General features: G+C 36.7%; 1 protein-coding gene across 1 annotated transcript in view; it reads left to right on the forward strand.

Annotated features, from left to right (window-relative positions):
* The first annotated feature begins 351 nt into the window (after positions 1–351).
* Positions 352–20,076, forward strand: part of LOC125261077 — a 58,396-nt gene continuing 38,671 nt past the window's right edge. Inside the window, exon 1 of the mRNA XM_048179641.1 lies at positions 352–757. The gene's annotated coding sequence lies outside the window, so the exon portion shown is untranslated. The remainder of the gene's footprint in view (positions 758–20,076) is intronic.

Below are 20,076 nucleotides of genomic sequence, written 5' to 3' on the forward strand. Positions count from 1 at the left end.
CAAAAAAGAAGTTATGCAGAAGAACTAATGTCAGTATGGGAATTACAAATTGTTTACTAATTTCAACTGCATCAATGATTTGTAAAACAAGATGTTCAAAGATTAAAGATAAAGTCTTATTCATCTGAATTTCCCGAACAGCCTGTTTAACTGTGACAAATGCAGTCTTACACAGAAAGAAGTGTAATCATACATGAGCACATTGTAACCGAGGCTTGTGATATAATCACATTTTTACACGAAGAACAATCAACAAATGTAAACTGCGATTTTCTTTCTTTCTTTTTTTCTGTCAGATGCCTTTAATGGCATAATGGTAACCTTCTTTTATGTAGTGATTTTTTTTTAACAGCTGGAGTATGTTTAGAATAGATACACAGGTATCATTGTCGTCTAACAACACAACATGCACATACATGTGCGCGCTCTTGACACCTGTTAACTCTCGTTCCGCGGGCTTTTGATATGTGCCATTGTTGTGACTCGCACTACGTGGACTACCTCAAAACTCTGACGCCAGGTCGCCATGGAAACTGCTTTAAGCTCCGGGCTCTGAGAGAGCAGAAGGTGTGGGATATTTAAGAGTTTCAGAACCACGATCTGCCTGAACAGCGACCGCGCTCCTGCAGCTCTCCCCAGCTTTGGAATTCAGCCTAATGAACCATAAACGACTGACTCGATGACAAAATCACTGTCGGATTAACCCTGGAAATCAACATTGACGTGCCGCTACTCTAACGTTTCTGCACATCGAGTGGTGAGTTGAAAAGTCCCATCTTCGTGTGGACTTGAACTCATTCGACTTGGCTATGACTTCTAATCTCGGCACAGAGCTAAATATTTGTAATTTAATGAAGCATTAGCGACTGTTTTATTATTAGGCTATTATGATTATATTATTATTAGGCCTATTATTTTACTTAATGGTTTGACAACTGTCAAGTTTGAATAGCGAATGGCTAGTTCGCTACAGTAGCTGTTCACTGCCAAAGTTTGAAAAACCTTATGATGTTGGACTGACAACGCAACAATGGTATCAGTGAATGCCAGTGAAAGAAACTGTGAGTTGTAAGCGAATACTTTTAGGGTAGCCTATCGATGACGACAGCATTTTTATGTTATGTCGATTCCACATAGGCTATCATTTTTTATTAACATACACGTGCACACATAGCAACGTCCTCTGACCTGTCGATTCATGTTTGTTTTAACGTTTAAGAGGCATTCGTTTGTCTTCCTGTGTTTTTTTGAGAATGCCACGCGCATGTGCTCCTCATATCGATTTTGTTTTCGACTGATCATAACTTTTAATATACTTCGTTTGTAAGCAGCTACTGTACTTGGTGAACAAAAATAATTATATGTTCTACACAATACAGGCAAATTGTGAATCGATAATTATGTTTGGAACACACTATGCGCGTTTAAATGCATAAAGAACAGGCTGGTTTTCTGGAACCTGCTGGCGTATATCTGTGAATGGATGAGCAGAAGTACTTCGATGACTCACAGCGGTTTATTTGCGGGAGAGTGCGCACGAGAGGGGCGGGGGAGGAAAACATCATCGTGCTGCAGCGTCACGGCCAATGTCCACATTCATGTGTGTCTAGCAGACAGATGGCACCAAAAATCTTAATAAAGCACTTTTGCCGAAGTAAATAATCACAGTGACAGTTAAAGTGAGACAGAGAGATTTCAGTTTATATATGTCAGTCTTGCATGTGAGATTGATTTGCCGTGACGTACGTTTAATGACGCCATAATCATAGGACCGGCGTCACTAGGCGACGCCCCCTCACCCAGTCTATCCCGCCCTCTCAGTCAAGATGAGTTGGCTGCCCAGTGTTAATAGACTACAAAAGCACTTTTTATGAAGACTGCATCATAGAACAATAACAAAGGAACTACAACAACATTGTGCATGTCTGGTCCTTGAGTATTCCTTTTTTTAAGCTAGAATAGTGATGGCAAGAATCATATTCATTTCCACAAACCAGTTCTTTTTGGATGGTTCGTTTACATGAACCAGTTTTATTTTTCCATGGGAAAAAAACAAAAAAACAAACATTAAGCAGTTCTTTTTTATGTCATCACACAATGACGCCACTCCTACAAAGTCAAATAAAGCCTATGTGTGAACGCAAATTGCTGATTTCTTTTCGTTTGCTAGGGTAGGACATTTTCGGAGAGGCTAACAATAGCGAGCTAGCTTTAAATGCACAAGATTCCATCCTCCCTTCAGAGCATCTCCAAAAGCCACTCCTCCTTCAAAACACATTGACAAACATTTTATGGTCCTACAGCTTCCACAGATGATATATATATATATATATATATATATATACACATATAAATACATTTAGACCACAACTTAGTGATTGCTATCAGGATGTGAAGAGACTTTCAACTAGCATAACAAAAAATGTTTCTGGAACAAATCACCCACCCTGCCTTTAAGTTAATGGTGTTAACTTAAGTGTTGTCACAGTTTCATTCTATGATCCTGCATGTCAAATAGCATAAACTATATGACTGACTAGCAGTCTGTATCTTGGACAATTTTACAACATTATTTTTTGCACCTGTTACAGTACATCTTTTAACAGAAAGTCTTTTGCATGTTTTAATAATAATGCTAGTCATAACAAGTATATTTCCAGTATGTACCTCAGACTTGCACAAAGTATCAGCACTTGTTAGACTTTTGGTAATTCTTGGAAATCTTCGTTAGTTAGAACCAGCTCAATCCTTTCTAAGGTGGACAGGACCAAAAAGCTGACTTTCAACTAGGCTGCACGATTTGAGGAAAACACTTACATTATTAAAAATATAGAGTATTTAATAATGTCAGGGTTATGTTTTCATTCCATGTTTCCCTGTGTGTGTGTGTCTGTTTGTTCCTTTGGTTGATTCATCCCACTCACCTGTTATTCATTAATTGACTCTCTTTGTTTGCTCTATTTATATAAGCCCTCAGTTTGAGTTAGTTCCTTTGTTCTTAGTTCCGGTGTTTGTGTCACGTGTGTAGTTTTGATTCCTATTCTCCTGCGTGCTTTTAATCTCCTTTGTGATTAAAAGACTGTTATTTGCTTATATTTGACTCTTGCGTGTTTAACTACACGTGACAAAGGATAAATATAAGGGATGCGGCGATACCACTTTAAGGACTATAAGTACTGATATTTTCTTTCTGGTACTCGCCAATATCGATATACCTGTACTTTTTTGTCATGTGATCATTTTTTCATGTGAACACGACACAGACTAATTATTTTGGGCCAGCTTGCTCATACTTATGAATAACTGTAACTTGAAAAGACATTATGAAGAAACATTTTTATCTTCTTGTCACAAAGATGTCAAAGCTCAAACATATTTCCACTATACCAAACCAAAGAAATAATCAAATAATAATACCAACAGTGAAATATTACAGTGTTATTGTTTATTTATGGGAAACAACACTATAATTGTATGAGGAGTGTTCCAATATCGGTTTTGAACAAAGAACAACCCATCTTGTCTTCCTATTACTTTATTAATAATACAAAATTTCAAACAAAATAACATCACATTACAAGAGAACCTGTTTTTTGTCATTTGTATAATAACACGGTCACCAGAGGAGAGCGCTGATTATTCTAGTTAATATTGTCATGCAAAAATGGGATGCCAGATATATCTGGGCAGATGTTAATGGCCAAGTAAATGTATCTATTGCTCAAGCAAGTTTTTGCGTGTCTTGCAAAGAGAAACAGACAAATATATTTTGTGCATTTCTGTGGGCAATTTCTTTCAATGCCAATGCCAATTTTACGAGTACGACCCGAGCTCAGTATCGGCTCCGATACCAATACATACCTAATAAATATTACAATATAATAATTAGAAAATAATAATTTTAATTTATAGAAAATTTATTTTATGAAAAACTGCAGGGTTACCTGTTAACATGTGGCAGCCTATGTGATAAATCACTAGAAAGGTCTTATGATTATTATTATTATGATAAATTATTATGATAAAAATCATCTGTGACAGTAATTTTGGTCAGGAGGTATGCTAAATTACTGATTCCATGTCTTTAATATGGAATATGAACATATTATGCATCCACTGTGGGGGGAAGAAAACACCAAAAAAACTCTGTTACATATGTATCCCTCGTTCCCTGACGGAGGAATGAAAACACAGATCACAGATCAGTATGAAAACACAGATCTCAAAATCCTACAGTCACTGCTGGAAAGGGTTCAAATATGCAAAAATGCTTGAAAACTGATGAATCTGCAGGAGCTGGAGGATTTTTCTGAAGAACAGAGCTCAGTTTAACTGCTCAGGACAAACAAGAGACTCATGAACAACCATCACAAAACAAAAAAACAGTCGTGGATCATCAGGTAACCACACACAGTATTGAGAATCAATGGTTCACATACTTATGAATGGGGTTATTTTAATAAATTCAGCTATTGTTTTGTCTTGTGAACTAAATGCAAACATCTTTTATGTAAAATGTCTTACTCAGGACAGTACTAAACAAAAAATAACATGCATTTTTTATTATCCCTCTTATTTTATTAAAATAATTCTCATTTTCACAGATTCTGCAAGGGGTTCACATACTTTTTCATGCCACTGTAATAAGATTTTTTTTGGTAATATTTTGTTATGTTTTAGGTTTATATCTCAAAAAAAGAACTTTAGTATGATTTTTTTGGGTGCAAACTTTTCCATTAGATGACATCCAGACTTCACTGGTGACCGATTTCACTGGACTGTTCTATTTTCATATATGGTTTGAGTGATCTGAACCATATGTTTACATAATATTCAAAATATTTATGAAGTGTAGGGCATTGCTCGACAGAACCTACCAATGACTTTATCAATGAACAACATGATTGAACAAAGCTTCATTTTGGTCCAAAAGATCCATTTCCTGACAGGAAACGCCTAGCCTTAACCGGAGTGATGACGTGACTTCTTTTAACAAAGGACTCTGTCTAAAGGACTTCTTAGCTCATCAGCAATAAACTAATCAGAACCCATCACGTGGATCTGATCACATTAAATCTATTGATTCTCTCACAAAACCCTCTTGTATTATCGGACGGAACAGGAAAAGACCCATCAACGGATTTAAAGACGAATCTGTCCTATCAATACCTCCCTTGTGTTGACCGTCCATCGTGACCCGGTCACTCGTGACTCCGGTCAAAGTTTAAACTATGCTTAAGAACTCAATCTTGAATCTCAAAAGGGACAATTGTCGATTACTTAAAGTATTAACTATATACAGAATAATACATGCCATGATGTAATTACTAACATGTCTATTCAATGTATTCAATATGTGGGTTTTCTTCAAATGCATTATTGTAATCATTGTTTTAATTAGGTCAGTCTAGTAATATGTGTGTAAGAAGTGTGCCATGTTTGAGTTCTAAATGCAGAATTTATAATTCTGTGTAATTCTGTGTGAATGAAACATTGAAATTCAGTATCAGGAAAATATTAAGAAACTTTATAAAGTTGTTAATAAAACAGGAGAATGTTCTGCAGATATCACGCGATGTGATCAATAGACAATAGACGAGGCGTGTCTAATCTCCGTAGCAACGTCTCATTGGAGGATCGCTCCCTTAAAACTATGCTGTCCGAACAAGCTAATGTCAGAAACTGGAAGTCCGAAGTCAGTCAGAAATCGGTCAGAAGCCGGTAGCCGAAACACCGCTACTTTGACCACGGCGGAAAAGTCGCATGGGTCATTGATAACTGATTGACCGGGGCTGATTTTCCATCGAACACCCGACTTCAACCACGAGCTGCGCCGCTGATCATTCGACAGCCGTCACATCCAGACTCCAAAACACTTCGTGAAATATCTGACCAAAGTCTCCCAAGAAGAGAGCCGCTCAAGCCAGACGCTCAGCCAGCAGCATCCTTCAAAGCTTCCGCGCAACCCACAGGGCTTTCCCGAGAAGACGTCACCTGAAAGACAGCCAATCCAGAACGGGATTCCGCTGTACACGAGTCACGGAACAACCCGATTACCTCAGCTGTCACAGCAAACGCAGGTACAAGCAAACTTCTCTCTCTCTTGCTGGAAACTGGTGAAACTCCTTTAAACCTAAAGAATCAAGCCAAAGCTCTGCTTTTGTGATTTTCCTCAGGTTATGAGTTAAGTTAGCACTGAACTTGGGACTTTTCATAACTCATCAACTCCGCAAATGTGTGTGCATGTATGTGTGTGTGTGTGTGTGTGTGTGTGTTTAGCCTTAGTTTCCTGTAATCATTAGAAGTAGTCAATAAATCTTGTTTTGATTTTCACATATACGAGTTTCTTGTGCTGTGTATCAAATTACTGTCTTAAACTTAAAGATCAAGTTACCTCTTGCTTATAATATAATAATTACAATAATAACAATAATCATAATAAAATATTGTTACTGTTGGCCGCAGAATAATATTTTATCCAGAATTGGTAAAATACTCTAACCTCAATTTTCGCTGGACGAATAATTGATGAAGTGTTAAATATTAATCCTGAATCATTTACAGTGAATCATTTACAGTTGATTCAATTCTTATTCCCTGTAACAATTAAATTGAGCTAATAAATAGGCTAAGTCCTTACATAATGGTGGAGAAAAATTCGTGCAGTTTAATCTAATTTGTACACAAAACAAGTAACTTGTGTGATTGTATCTTTTCTTGATCCGGAAGATAGATTAGAAACAGAAACGAGGCTTTTTGATTGTCATAACAATGATTGCACATAAGGCGCTGTGGATGAATGAAATCTGAACTCGAGTTGTTTGTCTGTACGTTTTGTTGTTGTTGTTGTTAAAACTACAGTAAATGAATCTAAGATTGTCTGCCAAGACAAAAGGAAAGTCGCCTGAGAGCGCACCAGGACAGAGTGAGCGTGTTCCTTGCTTTGTTCTTTAAGGCCTTAGCTATAGTGGATAATATTGCGTGTTCCAATGTTATTTCAACTAAGCTAAAATCCCTGCATGGTCACATTAGAGAGTAGCTACATAATGTGCCGCCTATATCCGCTCATTCGTGAGATGAGATATCAATACTCTAAACACTATACGTGTCTGAGTCTGATTTGAATGGGATTATTTTGAAAATTCTTGATCAAGTAATTTGTTGCAGTAAATCCTGCATGTTGTTGCGTGTCCAGAAACTGACACGAATAATTCAGATCGCCGAGATCTCAGTAATGTTACTATTATTAATTGCAGAAAAATCTGTGGATTAATGTGCCTCACTCTAACGTGTGGGGGTTGTTCAGCTCGGAAACATGAGAAGCTGAATGGTTCATTGTCATTGAGAACTGCGCCGTCAGTTCAATGATTAATGTGATTTTGTATGTTTGTTATCTGTGTGCAAAGAGTATAGAACAAGGGTATTCTTTGTGGTGCGTCACGGTCACCACGACAGTGACAGCTGTAACCCGGAAGCCCTAAGAAACCTTTCCCGGGGTAACCTTTAAGTGCGCATGCGCAGTCTGCCAGCGCCATAATCAACTGTGTGTAAACAAAGCTTAGCACAAGCTGAGCTAGCTAAATCTAGCACGGTTGCATTACAGTCTATGTAAAGCTAGTAGCATTGCTAAAGGGCTAGTGGCTAGCATAGCATTCTGTGGTCTGAATGCTATGTCTGAATGCAATGTTGCAATGTTGGAATGACTCCTTTCTTACTGAACTTTAATTCACTCTAGTGCTTTCACCTCCCTCTCTGTCTAACTTACACATCTTATCTTTTCTCATCTCCTCCCATTTGAAAGAACTTAACAAATGTTAAATTAATAAACCTGGTTTTTAATATCATTTGTTTGAGAGTTCTCTCTCCTAAATTTACTCTTGTCAGTTAAACACTGTTTTGTTTTAGTAATTAGCAATCATCCTGATTACTTTTGAGGACATTTCCTGTTATTTATAATTGCTCTCGTAGATTTTGATGACATCTGGGAATATGAATTTTTGATTGGAAACTTTAATTCGATTTCAATTTTAATTGAAAATCAAGTTCATAATCAATTTCAGTTTAGCTTTCATATGGTATGGATATTTGTGGATTAATTTAATGGTAGTTGCTTACAAACATCTGGCAATTTTAATCATTAACTAATCATTATTGCTTTGAAATTTTAATTTCATTAGTCATTAATTAGGATTTGGGCTTCCCTAATTCAGAAAAATCACAGTAGATCAAATGAAAAATATGTAGAATTCATTTATTTTGTAACACTAATTTTGTTTCTAATCAAATATGAGTTTGTCATATTAAATTAGACAAAAAATACTCCCCCTCCATTGAACCGATTGGTAACGCCCAACCAATGAATCGCACTTTCACCAAAGCAACGCGAGTGTTTGAATGGGAGAGCACACGGGTAACGCCAAAAATGAAGAGAAGCGCTGCACAGCGGACTATATTTAACTGCTGGTCAGAGAGGGACGCAAAAAAACATAAAGCATGTACTGAGAATGAGGTATGAGAATATTGTGTAATAGCTAAGTACACACCACATATATTTTAGCTAGCTAATCCATTGCAATGTATTTAGCTAACTATCAGTATAACAAGTTGCCAAAACAACCGTCTGTTTTGCTAGTTCATTTTTCAATAGTCTCTGTAATTATCAATGAGTATTCACATCGGTGTTTGTTTTCTTCCTAAATTAATCTGACTTTTGAACGAATTGGATGAATGAACGATTTAAGTGGCTCACTCATTGAAACAGTGAATCGCTGCCGCCTATTGGCGGTTTCAATACTTAATTTCTTTCTTTTTATAATCTCTAACGTACTACTATGTTAAAATTTGATGAATGATTATACACATTTCATAACGTTATGAGGTGTATAAGCTCTTAACATGTTTTTATAACAGATTCGAGGTAAATGTAGCAGCAGGGTAGAAAAGTCAGCAGAGGGAGAGGAGGAGCAGGTGATCAGGTAAAGAAGATGCCATTCAATCAATAAAATAAAATAGGAAAAAGTATAGAAAAACAGCAGCTTTGTAAAGTTAGGCTATACATTAATGCTTTTAATGTTTTAAAGGGATAGTTCACCCCAAAATGAAAATTTTATGTTTATCTAATCTGCTTACCCCCAGGGCATCCAAGATGTAGGTGACTTTGTTTCTTCAGTAGATCACAAATGATGATTTTTAACTGCAACCATTGCGGTCTGTCAGCGGTATAATGCTTGTGAATGGTAACACAATCTATAAGAGTCAAAAATATGCACAGACAAATCCAAATTAAACCCTGTGGCGGCCCATGACAACACATTGATGTCTTAAGACACGAAACGATCGGTTTATGCGAGAAACCAAACAGTATTTATATCATTTTTTACCTCTAATACACCACTATGTCCAACTGCATTCAGCACTCGCTTAGTGATGCCTGATCGCGCTCTGACAGCAGCAGTGATGTCTAGCGCTCATTGAAGTACTGTATAAGCACGAGACATCACTGCCGTTGTCAGAGCGCGATCAGACCTCACTAAGCGAGTGCTGAACGCAGTTGGACATAGTGGTGTATTAGAGGTAAAAAATTATATGAATACTGTTCGGTTTCTCGCACAAACCGATCGTTTCGTGTCTTAGGACATCAATGTGTCCGTCACGAATCCGCAGGGTTTAATTTGGATTTGTCTGGGCATGTTTTTTGACTCTTATAAATTGTGTTACCATTGACACGCATTATAAGACTGACAGACGGCAACAGTTCGAGTTAAAAATCATCATTTGTGATTCTACTGAAGAAACAAAGTCACCTACATCTTGGATGCCCCGGGGGTAAGCAGATAAACATCAAATTTAAATTTTTGGGTGAACTATCCCTTTAAAGACTCCAGTAAACAGCTTTATACTAAGTCAAGTTCCTATTAAGGCTGTCAAGAAACTGTTTTACATTCCGGCTTTTCTGTATCACAGTGAGAAACAGGGAGAAGACAACAGACAGGCTGCTCTTTCAGACAAACGGGTAAGAAAACAGGGAGGGGTACAGAAATGTTCAAGAATGTTTATCATCAGATTATTATACATCTTTAAAAGTATGCTGTGATTTTTATGAGTTTTATTTAACGAGGATTACTTGGTCAATTAAAAATAGTCAAATTAAATGTTACAAATAGTCAAATGTAATTTAGTTTTTGGTATTTTAGCTGTATGTCTTAGTGGTTTTGTTCTTATATCAGATCCAATGTGAAAGTAGCAGCAGATTAAACCAATCTAAAGAAGGACAGGAAGAACATCTGATCAGGTAATGACATACAAACACTAATGAAAAGTTCATTCAGTCAATAAATTCGGCTAAAACTGTAATATGTGTACATCACAGTGAGGGAAAGAGTGAGGGACAGGGTGAGGACAATAGTCAAACAGCAATTTCAGATGAGCAGGTAAGAATAAAACATTTCTGATAGGGAAGAATTTTTGATATGACAAACTAAATGTACAATTTTCTATACTGTACACAATATACTAGGGAACTATTTAGTGTGTAACAGTGTTGTGTGTAATGTCAGTTTCAGAAGGAACCTAATGTTAGAGACCAGCTGAGCACAGACAACAGGGACAGAGAAGATTCAGAAATCGTCACTTGCTTAAAGCCTGCACATCCTGATCCCAAGTTTATAGAAGTACAGACTAGAGCAAACTATGCGCTACACTTTCAGCAAAAATGGTTTCAGATGTTCCCATGGCTGCATTACAGTACCACATTAAAAGGGGTTTTATGCTTTTATTGTGCGAAAGTCCTCTCAAAGAAGACAATGCTTGCCTCTAAGATGGATCCTGCGTTTGTGAGTACTGGTTTTAGGAACTGGAAAAAGGCAGTTGAAAAGTTTACAGCCCATGCTAAAAGCCAATCCCACTGCCATGCAACAACTGTGTATGCTCAGGAAACAAACAGCATAGCATCACAACTTTCCTCAGTTGTTTCTAGACAACAGGAAGAAGCAAGAAATACATTGCTAAAGATTGTAGGAAGTATTCAGTATTTGGCTCGACAAGGTATTGCATTGAGAGGCCATGCTGAAGAGAGGGGGAATTTTTCCCAACTTCTAAAATGCATGGCAGCAGATGATCCAGCCCTTGACAAGTGGCTAGCACAAAAGCATAATTACACAAATCCTCAGATTCAGAATGAACTACTTGGCATAATGAGCAACGACATCATCAGAGGAATAGCTAATAACATTCGATCCCTTCCTGTTACTCAGTTTGCCTTAATTGTTGACGGAACACAAGATGTCTCAGGTACAGAGCAAGAGTCTATTTGTCTTCGTTATGTTGACCATGACTTGATTCCTCATGAGGAATTCATTGGTTTTTATGCAGTGACAGAAACTACAGGAGAGAGTCTTGCGAAAATGGCAATGGATGTACTCTCTCGATTACATTTGCCATTATCTGGATTGCGTGGCCAGACATATGATGGTGCAGCCAATATGTCTGGCAAATACTCAGGAGCACAGGCTGTAATCAAAAAGAAACAGCCTTTATCTTTATATGTGCACTGTGGAGCACATTGTGTAAACCTAGTTACCCAAAAGGCATGCACAGCTTCAAAACTGCTGCGAGATTCTCTTGACTGGGTGCATCAGCTAGGAAATCTGTATAGCCTGTCTGGTAAATTCAAAGAAAAGTTTAACCAGATTGCTAGGGCAGATCATGGTATCGCAAGCACTCTAAAGCCTCTTTGTCAAACACGATGGACAGTGCGACACCAAGCAGTAACATCTGTTCTCAAGCAGTATGATTCTGTGCTCACTTCCTTAGAGAAAATGTCAAACAGTAATGCTCCTAGTGCAGCCACCGCCAATGGCTTGCACCAACAATTTCTCAAAGGCCAGACCTTACTGGGTCTTGTGTTGGCAGGAGCTGTGATTGGAGAATTGGAGTGTCTGAATGCTTCTCTCCAAAGAAAGACACAGACTATCTCTGGCATGAAAGCTGCCATTTCTTGTGTTCAGTCTGTCTTGAAAGAAAAAAGAAATGAAGATGCCTTTCAAAGTCTTTTTGAGCAAGCAAATGTGATTGTGAATTCTCTAAATCTAGAGCCTATCAAAGTCCCAGAACCAAGGCGACTTCCTAAGCGTTTTAGTACAGACGCAAGCACATACAAGCCAAAAACTGCAACAGAGTATTACAGAGTTGAGTTTTATCAGGTGCTTGATGTTGTTGAGTCAGAGCTCAATGAACGTTTTCATCAAGAAGATCTGCTGACCTTGCAGAAACTAGAGGACACTCTGCTCACTGGACAAATTGATTCAGTGTGTTGTGAGTATCCTGAGATCAACAGCCAGTTGCTTGCAGTTCAGTTACCAATGTTTAGGCATAACTACCCATTTGGATCCAGTATGGAAGCAGCAAACATTCTTAAAGGTTTGTCAGTGGAAGTCCGTGGCCTTTTCAGTGAAGTGGAAACTCTGGTCAGGTTGCTTCTGGTTGTACCAGTGTCATCTTCTGAAGCAGAAAGGAGCTTTAGCGCCCTGAGAAGGTTAAAAACTTGGCTACGCTCAAGTATGTCACAAAAGAGACAGAATCATGTGGCAGTTTGTCATGTCCACCAAGACATGTTGGACCTCCTTAACAACAACTTGGTGTGCCAAGAATTTGTTGATGCTTGTGAGAGACGCAAGCAGATATTTGGAGCTTTCATTTAACCCTTGTGCGGTCTTCGTTTGGGAAGTACACTCAGGGTCTTCGGGGTCTCCAGAGACTCCAGGCAACAAAATGCTATTTTGTAACAAAATACTTGTTTTGTTTTGTTTTTTTAAACAAATGTAATTTTACTCTGTTTATTAATGTTTTTACTCCTTGTTTGTACAGTTTTTGGATGATTTATCATATTTTTTAAAAATTATATAAATAAATTAAAAAATATTTTTTAAATAGGTTTTTATACAAAAACAGCTTTATGTAAAATTCACTATATAAAAGACCCCACATTTCTAAATTTCATTCATGGGGATCACATGGATAATTTGACATGGTTTAGTGTGAGATTTTTGCCCATCTTTTGGAAAATGCAGTTATAAAAGTAAAAAAATATCACCTTTACCAGTAGATGCTGCAGAGCTCCACTATTTGCTGTTTGACTGACTGAAAGACTCTTTACACAAGTATTTTCAGTTGGATTCATATCTAAATATTATGAAATCACAATTATAACAATAAAGGCTACTTTTTGTCAAAGTTTTGTATTTTTTGTAATGAAAAAAATCAGTTTTTCAATATTGTTACATTATGATGAGAAATTGGACAAAATTCATCCTCAAAATCAACATTTTAGAAAAACTTTATTTTTATTATTTGTGATTTCATAACATTTAGATAAAAAAAAAAAAAAACTTTAGAAAAGACATCTTTCAGTCAGTCAAATAGCAAATAGTGGAGCTCTGCAGCATCTACTGGATAAAGTGATATATATATTTTTTTACTTTTAAAACTGCATTTTCCAAAAGATGGGCAAAAATAACACTAAACCATGTCAAATTATCCATGTGATCCACATGAATGAAAGTTAGAAGTGTGGGTCTTTTATAAAGTGAATTTTACATAAAAAGCTGTTTTTGTATAAAAAAAAATTATATAAATTTAAAGAAATGATAAATCCTCCAAAAACTGCACAAATATGAAGTAAAAACATTAATAAACAGAGTAAAATTACATTTGTTTTATTAAAAAACAAAACAATTATTTTGTTACAAAATTACATTTTGCTGCCTGTGGTCTGTGGAGACCCCGAAGACCCTGAGTGTGACCTTTTTTTTTACACTAACATAAAAACAAGATATCACTCCAGTTTTTTTTTTTTCTTTGTAGATCTAGAAGGTGTTAACAACTGTACAAAGTTTCAAGTCACTTGGACAAAGAGAGTTTTATTTGAGTAAACGTCGTTGGTGGTGTATCTAAATTTCATGTTTACTGTTGTTCAAGAGCCGATGTGTTTCCCTTTCAAAAAAATTTAAATGCATTAAGGTGGAATGTAAAAATCTTAAAATAAATGTCTAAATGTTGTCTCTTTCATATTTGTATATGTTGAATTTGTAATCAGTTAAAGCATGTGTTCATTTCAACTCATTTTTAATCAAACGATATATAAATGGAGATGGATAGATAGATACATAGATAGATACAGATAGAAATTATTCAATAACAATAGACATAAAAAAAAAAAACAGGCAGCATACCAACGTTCAACCCCCCCAATGTTCAAACCAAATCTACGCCCTTGGCTCCTCATATCGATTTTGTTTTCGACTGATCATAACTTTTAATATACTTCGTTTGTAAGCAGCTACTGTACTTGGTGAACAAAAATAATTATATGTTCTACACAATACAGGCAAATTGTGAATCGATAATTATGTTTGGAACACACTATGCGCGTTTAAATGCATAAAGAACAGGCTGGTTTTCTGGAACCTGCTGGCGTATATCTGTGAATGGATGAGCAGAAGTACTTCGATGACTCACAGCGGTTTATTTGCGGGAGAGTGCGCACGAGAGGGGCGGGGGAGGAAAACATCATCGTGCTGCAGCGTCACGGCCAATGTCCACATTCATGTGTGTCTAGCAGACAGATGGCACCAAAAATCTTAATAAAGCACTTTTGCCGAAGTAAATAATCACAGTGACAGTTAAAGTGAGACAGAGAGATTTCAGTTTATATATGTCAGTCTTGCATGTGAGATTGATTTGCCGTGACGTACGTTTAATGACGCCATAATCATAGGACCGGCGTCACTAGGCGACGCCCCCTCACCCAGTCTATCCCGCCCTCTCAGTCAAGATGAGTTGGCTGCCCAGTGTTAATAGACTACAAAAGCACTTTTTATGAAGACTGCATCATAGAACAATAACAAAGGAACTACAACAACATTGTGCATGTCTGGTCCTTGAGTATTCCTTTTTTTAAGCTAGAATAGTGATGGCAAGAATCATATTCATTTCCACAAACCAGTTCTTTTTGGATGGTTCGTTTACATGAACCAGTTTTATTTTTCCATGGGAAAAAAACAAAAAAACAAACATTAAGCAGTTCTTTTTTATGTCATCACACAATGACGCCACTCCTACAAAGTCAAATAAAGCCTATGTGTGAACGCAAATTGCTGATTTCTTTTCGTTTGCTAGGGTAGGACATTTTCGGAGAGGCTAACAATAGCGAGCTAGCTTTAAATGCACAAGATTCCATCCTCCCTTCAGAGCATCTCCAAAAGCCACTCCTCCTTCAAAACACATTGACAAACATTTTATGGTCCTACAGCTTCCACAGATGATATATATATATATATATATATATATATACACATATAAATACATTTAGACCACAACTTAGTGATTGCTATCAGGATGTGAAGAGACTTTCAACTAGCATAACAAAAAATGTTTCTGGAACAAATCACCCACCCTGCCTTTAAGTTAATGGTGTTAACTTAAGTGTTGTCACAGTTTCATTCTATGATCCTGCATGTCAAATAGCATAAACTATATGACTGACTAGCAGTCTGTATCTTGGACAATTTTACAACATTATTTTTTGCACCTGTTACAGTACATCTTTTAACAGAAAGTCTTTTGCATGTTTTAATAATAATGCTAGTCATAACAAGTATATTTCCAGTATGTACCTCAGACTTGCACAAAGTATCAGCACTTGTTAGACTTTTGGTAATTCTTGGAAATCTTCGTTAGTTAGAACCAGCTCAATCCTTTCTAAGGTGGACAGGACCAAAAAGCTGACTTTCAACTAGGCTGCACGATTTGAGGAAAACACTTACATTATTAAAAATATAGAGTATTTAATAATGTCAGGGTTATGTTTTCATTCCATGTTTCCCTGTGTGTGTGTGTCTGTTTGTTCCTTTGGTTGATTCATCCCACTCACCTGTTATTCATTAATTGACTCTCTTTGTTTGCTCTATTTATATAAGCCCTCAGTTTGAGTTAGTTCCTTTGTTCTTAGTTCCGGTGTTTGTGTCACGTGTGTAGTTTTGATTCCTATTCTCCTGCGTGCTTTTAATCTCCTTTGTGATTAAAAGACTGTTATTTGCTTATATTTGACTCTTGCGTGTTTAACTACACGTGACAAAGGATAAATATAAGGGATGCGGCGATACCACTTTAAGGACTATAAGTACTGATATTTTCTTTCTGGTACTCGCCAATATCGATATACCTGTACTTTTTTGTCATGTGATCATTTTTTCATGTGAACACGACACAGACTAATTATTTTGGGCCAGCTTGCTCATACTTATGAATAACTGTAACTTGAAAAGACATTATGAAGAAACATTTTTATCTTCTTGTCACAAAGATGTCAAAGCTCAAACATATTTCCACTATACCAAACCAAAGAAATAATCAAATAATAATACCAACAGTGAAATATTACAGTGTTATTGTTTATTTATGGGAAACAACACTATAATTGTATGAGGAGTGTTCCAATATCGGTTTTGAACAAAGAACAACCCATCTTGTCTTCCTATTACTTTATTAATAATACAAAATTTCAAACAAAATAACATCACATTACAAGAGAACCTGTTTTTTGTCATTTGTATAATAACACGGTCACCAGAGGAGAGCGCTGATTATTCTAGTTAATATTGTCATGCAAAAATGGGATGCCAGATATATCTGGGCAGATGTTAATGGCCAAGTAAATGTATCTATTGCTCAAGCAAGTTTTTGCGTGTCTTGCAAAGAGAAACAGACAAATATATTTTGTGCATTTCTGTGGGCAATTTCTTTCAATGCCAATGCCAATTTTACGAGTACGACCCGAGCTCAGTATCGGCTCCGATACCAATACATACCTAATAAATATTACAATATAATAATTAGAAAATAATAATTTTAATTTATAGAAAATTTATTTTATGAAAAACTGCAGGGTTACCTGTTAACATGTGGCAGCCTATGTGATAAATCACTAGAAAGGTCTTATGATTATTATTATTATGATAAATTATTATGATAAAAATCATCTGTGACAGTAATTTTGGTCAGGAGGTATGCTAAATTACTGATTCCATGTCTTTAATATGGAATATGAACATATTATGCATCCACTGTGGGGGGAAGAAAACACCAAAAAAACTCTGTTACATATGTATCCCTCGTTCCCTGACGGAGGAATGAAAACACAGATCACAGATCAGTATGAAAACACAGATCTCAAAATCCTACAGTCACTGCTGGAAAGGGTTCAAATATGCAAAAATGCTTGAAAACTGATGAATCTGCAGGAGCTGGAGGATTTTTCTGAAGAACAGAGCTCAGTTTAACTGCTCAGGACAAACAAGAGACTCATGAACAACCATCACAAAACAAAAAAACAGTCGTGGATCATCAGGTAACCACACACAGTATTGAGAATCAATGGTTCACATACTTATGAATGGGGTTATTTTAATAAATTCAGCTATTGTTTTGTCTTGTGAACTAAATGCAAACATCTTTTATGTAAAATGTCTTACTCAGGACAGTACTAAACAAAAAATAACATGCATTTTTTATTATCCCTCTTATTTTATTAAAATAATTCTCATTTTCACAGATTCTGCAAGGGGTTCACATACTTTTTCATGCCACTGTAATAAGATTTTTTTTGGTAATATTTTGTTATGTTTTAGGTTTATATCTCAAAAAAAGAACTTTAGTATGATTTTTTTGGGTGCAAACTTTTCCATTAGATGACATCCAGACTTCACTGGTGACCGATTTCACTGGACTGTTCTATTTTCATATATGGTTTGAGTGATCTGAACCATATGTTTACATAATATTCAAAATATTTATGAAGTGTAGGGCATTGCTCGACAGAACCTACCAATGACTTTATCAATGAACAACATGATTGAACAAAGCTTCATTTTGGTCCAAAAGATCCATTTCCTGACAGGAAACGCCTAGCCTTAACCGGAGTGATGACGTGACTTCTTTTAACAAAGGACTCTGTCTAAAGGACTTCTTAGCTCATCAGCAATAAACTAATCAGAACCCATCACGTGGATCTGATCACATTAAATCTATTGATTCTCTCACAAAACCCTCTTGTATTATCGGACGGAACAGGAAAAGACCCATCAACGGATTTAAAGACGAATCTGTCCTATCAATACCTCCCTTGTGTTGACCGTCCATCGTGACCCGGTCACTCGTGACTCCGGTCAAAGTTTAAACTATGCTTAAGAACTCAATCTTGAATCTCAAAAGGGACAATTGTCGATTACTTAAAGTATTAACTATATACAGAATAATACATGCCATGATGTAATTACTAACATGTCTATTCAATGTATTCAATATGTGGGTTTTCTTCAAATGCATTATTGTAATCATTGTTTTAATTAGGTCAGTCTAGTAATATGTGTGTAAGAAGTGTGCCATGTTTGAGTTCTAAATGCAGAATTTATAATTCTGTGTAATTCTGTGTGAATGAAACATTGAAATTCAGTATCAGGAAAATATTAAGAAACTTTATAAAGTTGTTAATAAAACAGGAGAATGTTCTGCAGATATCACGCGATGTGATCAATAGACAATAGACGAGGCGTGTCTAATCTCCGTAGCAACGTCTCATTGGAGGATCGCTCCCTTAAAACTATGCTGTCCGAACAAGCTAATGTCAGAAACTGGAAGTCCGAAGTCAGTCAGAAATCGGTCAGAAGCCGGTAGCCGAAACACCGCTACTTTGACCACGGCGGAAAAGTCGCATGGGTCATTGATAACTGATTGACCGGGGCTGATTTTCCATCGAACACCCGACTTCAACCACGAGCTGCGCCGCTGATCATTCGACAGCCGTCACATCCAGACTCCAAAACACTTCGTGAAATATCTGACCAAAGTCTCCCAAGAAGAGAGCCGCTCAAGCCAGACGCTCAGCCAGCAGCATCCTTCAAAGCTTCCGCGCAACCCACAGGGCTTTCCCGAGAAGACGTCACCTGAAAGACAGCCAATCCAGAACGGGATTCCGCTGTACACGAGTCACGGAACAACCCGATTACCTCAGCTGTCACAGCAAACGCAGGTACAAGCAAACTTCTCTCTCTCTTGCTGGAAACTGGTGAAACTCCTTTAAACCTAAAGAATCAAGCCAAAGCTCTGCTTTTGTGATTTTCCTCAGGTTATGAGTTAAGTTAGCACTGAACTTGGGACTTTTCATAACTCATCAACTCCGCAAATGTGTGTGCATGTATGTGTGTGTGTGTGTGTGTGTGTGTGTTAGCCTTAGTTTCCTGTAATCATTAGAAGTAGTCAATAAATCTTGTTTTGATTTTCACATATACGAGTTTCTTGTGCTGTGTATCAAATTACTGTCTTAAACTTAAAGATCAAGTTACCTCTTGCTTATAATATAATAATTACAATAATAACAATAATCATAATAAAATATTGTTACTGTTGGCCGCAGAATAATATTTTATCCAGAATTGGTAAAATACTCTAACCTCAATTTTCGCTGGACGAATAATTGATGAAGTGTTAAATATTAATCCTGAATCATTTACAGTGAATCATTTACAGTTGATTCAATTCTTATTCCCTGTAACAATTAAATTGAGCTAATAAATAGGCTAAGTCCTTACATAATGGTGGAGAAAAATTCGTGCAGTTTAATCTAATTTGTACACAAAACAAGTAACTTGTGTGATTGTATCTTTTCTTGATCCGGAAGATAGATTAGAAACAGAAACGAGGCTTTTTGATTGTCATAACAATGATTGCACATAAGGCGCTGTGGATGAATGAAATCTGAACTCGAGTTGTTTGTCTGTACGTTTTGTTGTTGTTGTTGTTAAAACTACAGTAAATGAATCTAAGATTGTCTGCCAAGACAAAAGGAAAGTCGCCTGAGAGCGCACCAGGACAGAGTGAGCGTGTTCCTTGCTTTGTTCTTTAAGGCCTTAGCTATAGTGGATAATATTGCGTGTTCCAATGTTATTTCAACTAAGCTAAAATCCCTGCATGGTCACATTAGAGAGTAGCTACATAATGTGCCGCCTATATCCGCTCATTCGT

The sequence above is a fragment of the Megalobrama amblycephala genome, unplaced genomic scaffold, assembly GCF_018812025.1.
Source record: "Megalobrama amblycephala isolate DHTTF-2021 unplaced genomic scaffold, ASM1881202v1 scaffold265, whole genome shotgun sequence".
Taxonomy (NCBI): Eukaryota; Metazoa; Chordata; class Actinopteri; order Cypriniformes; family Xenocyprididae; genus Megalobrama; species Megalobrama amblycephala.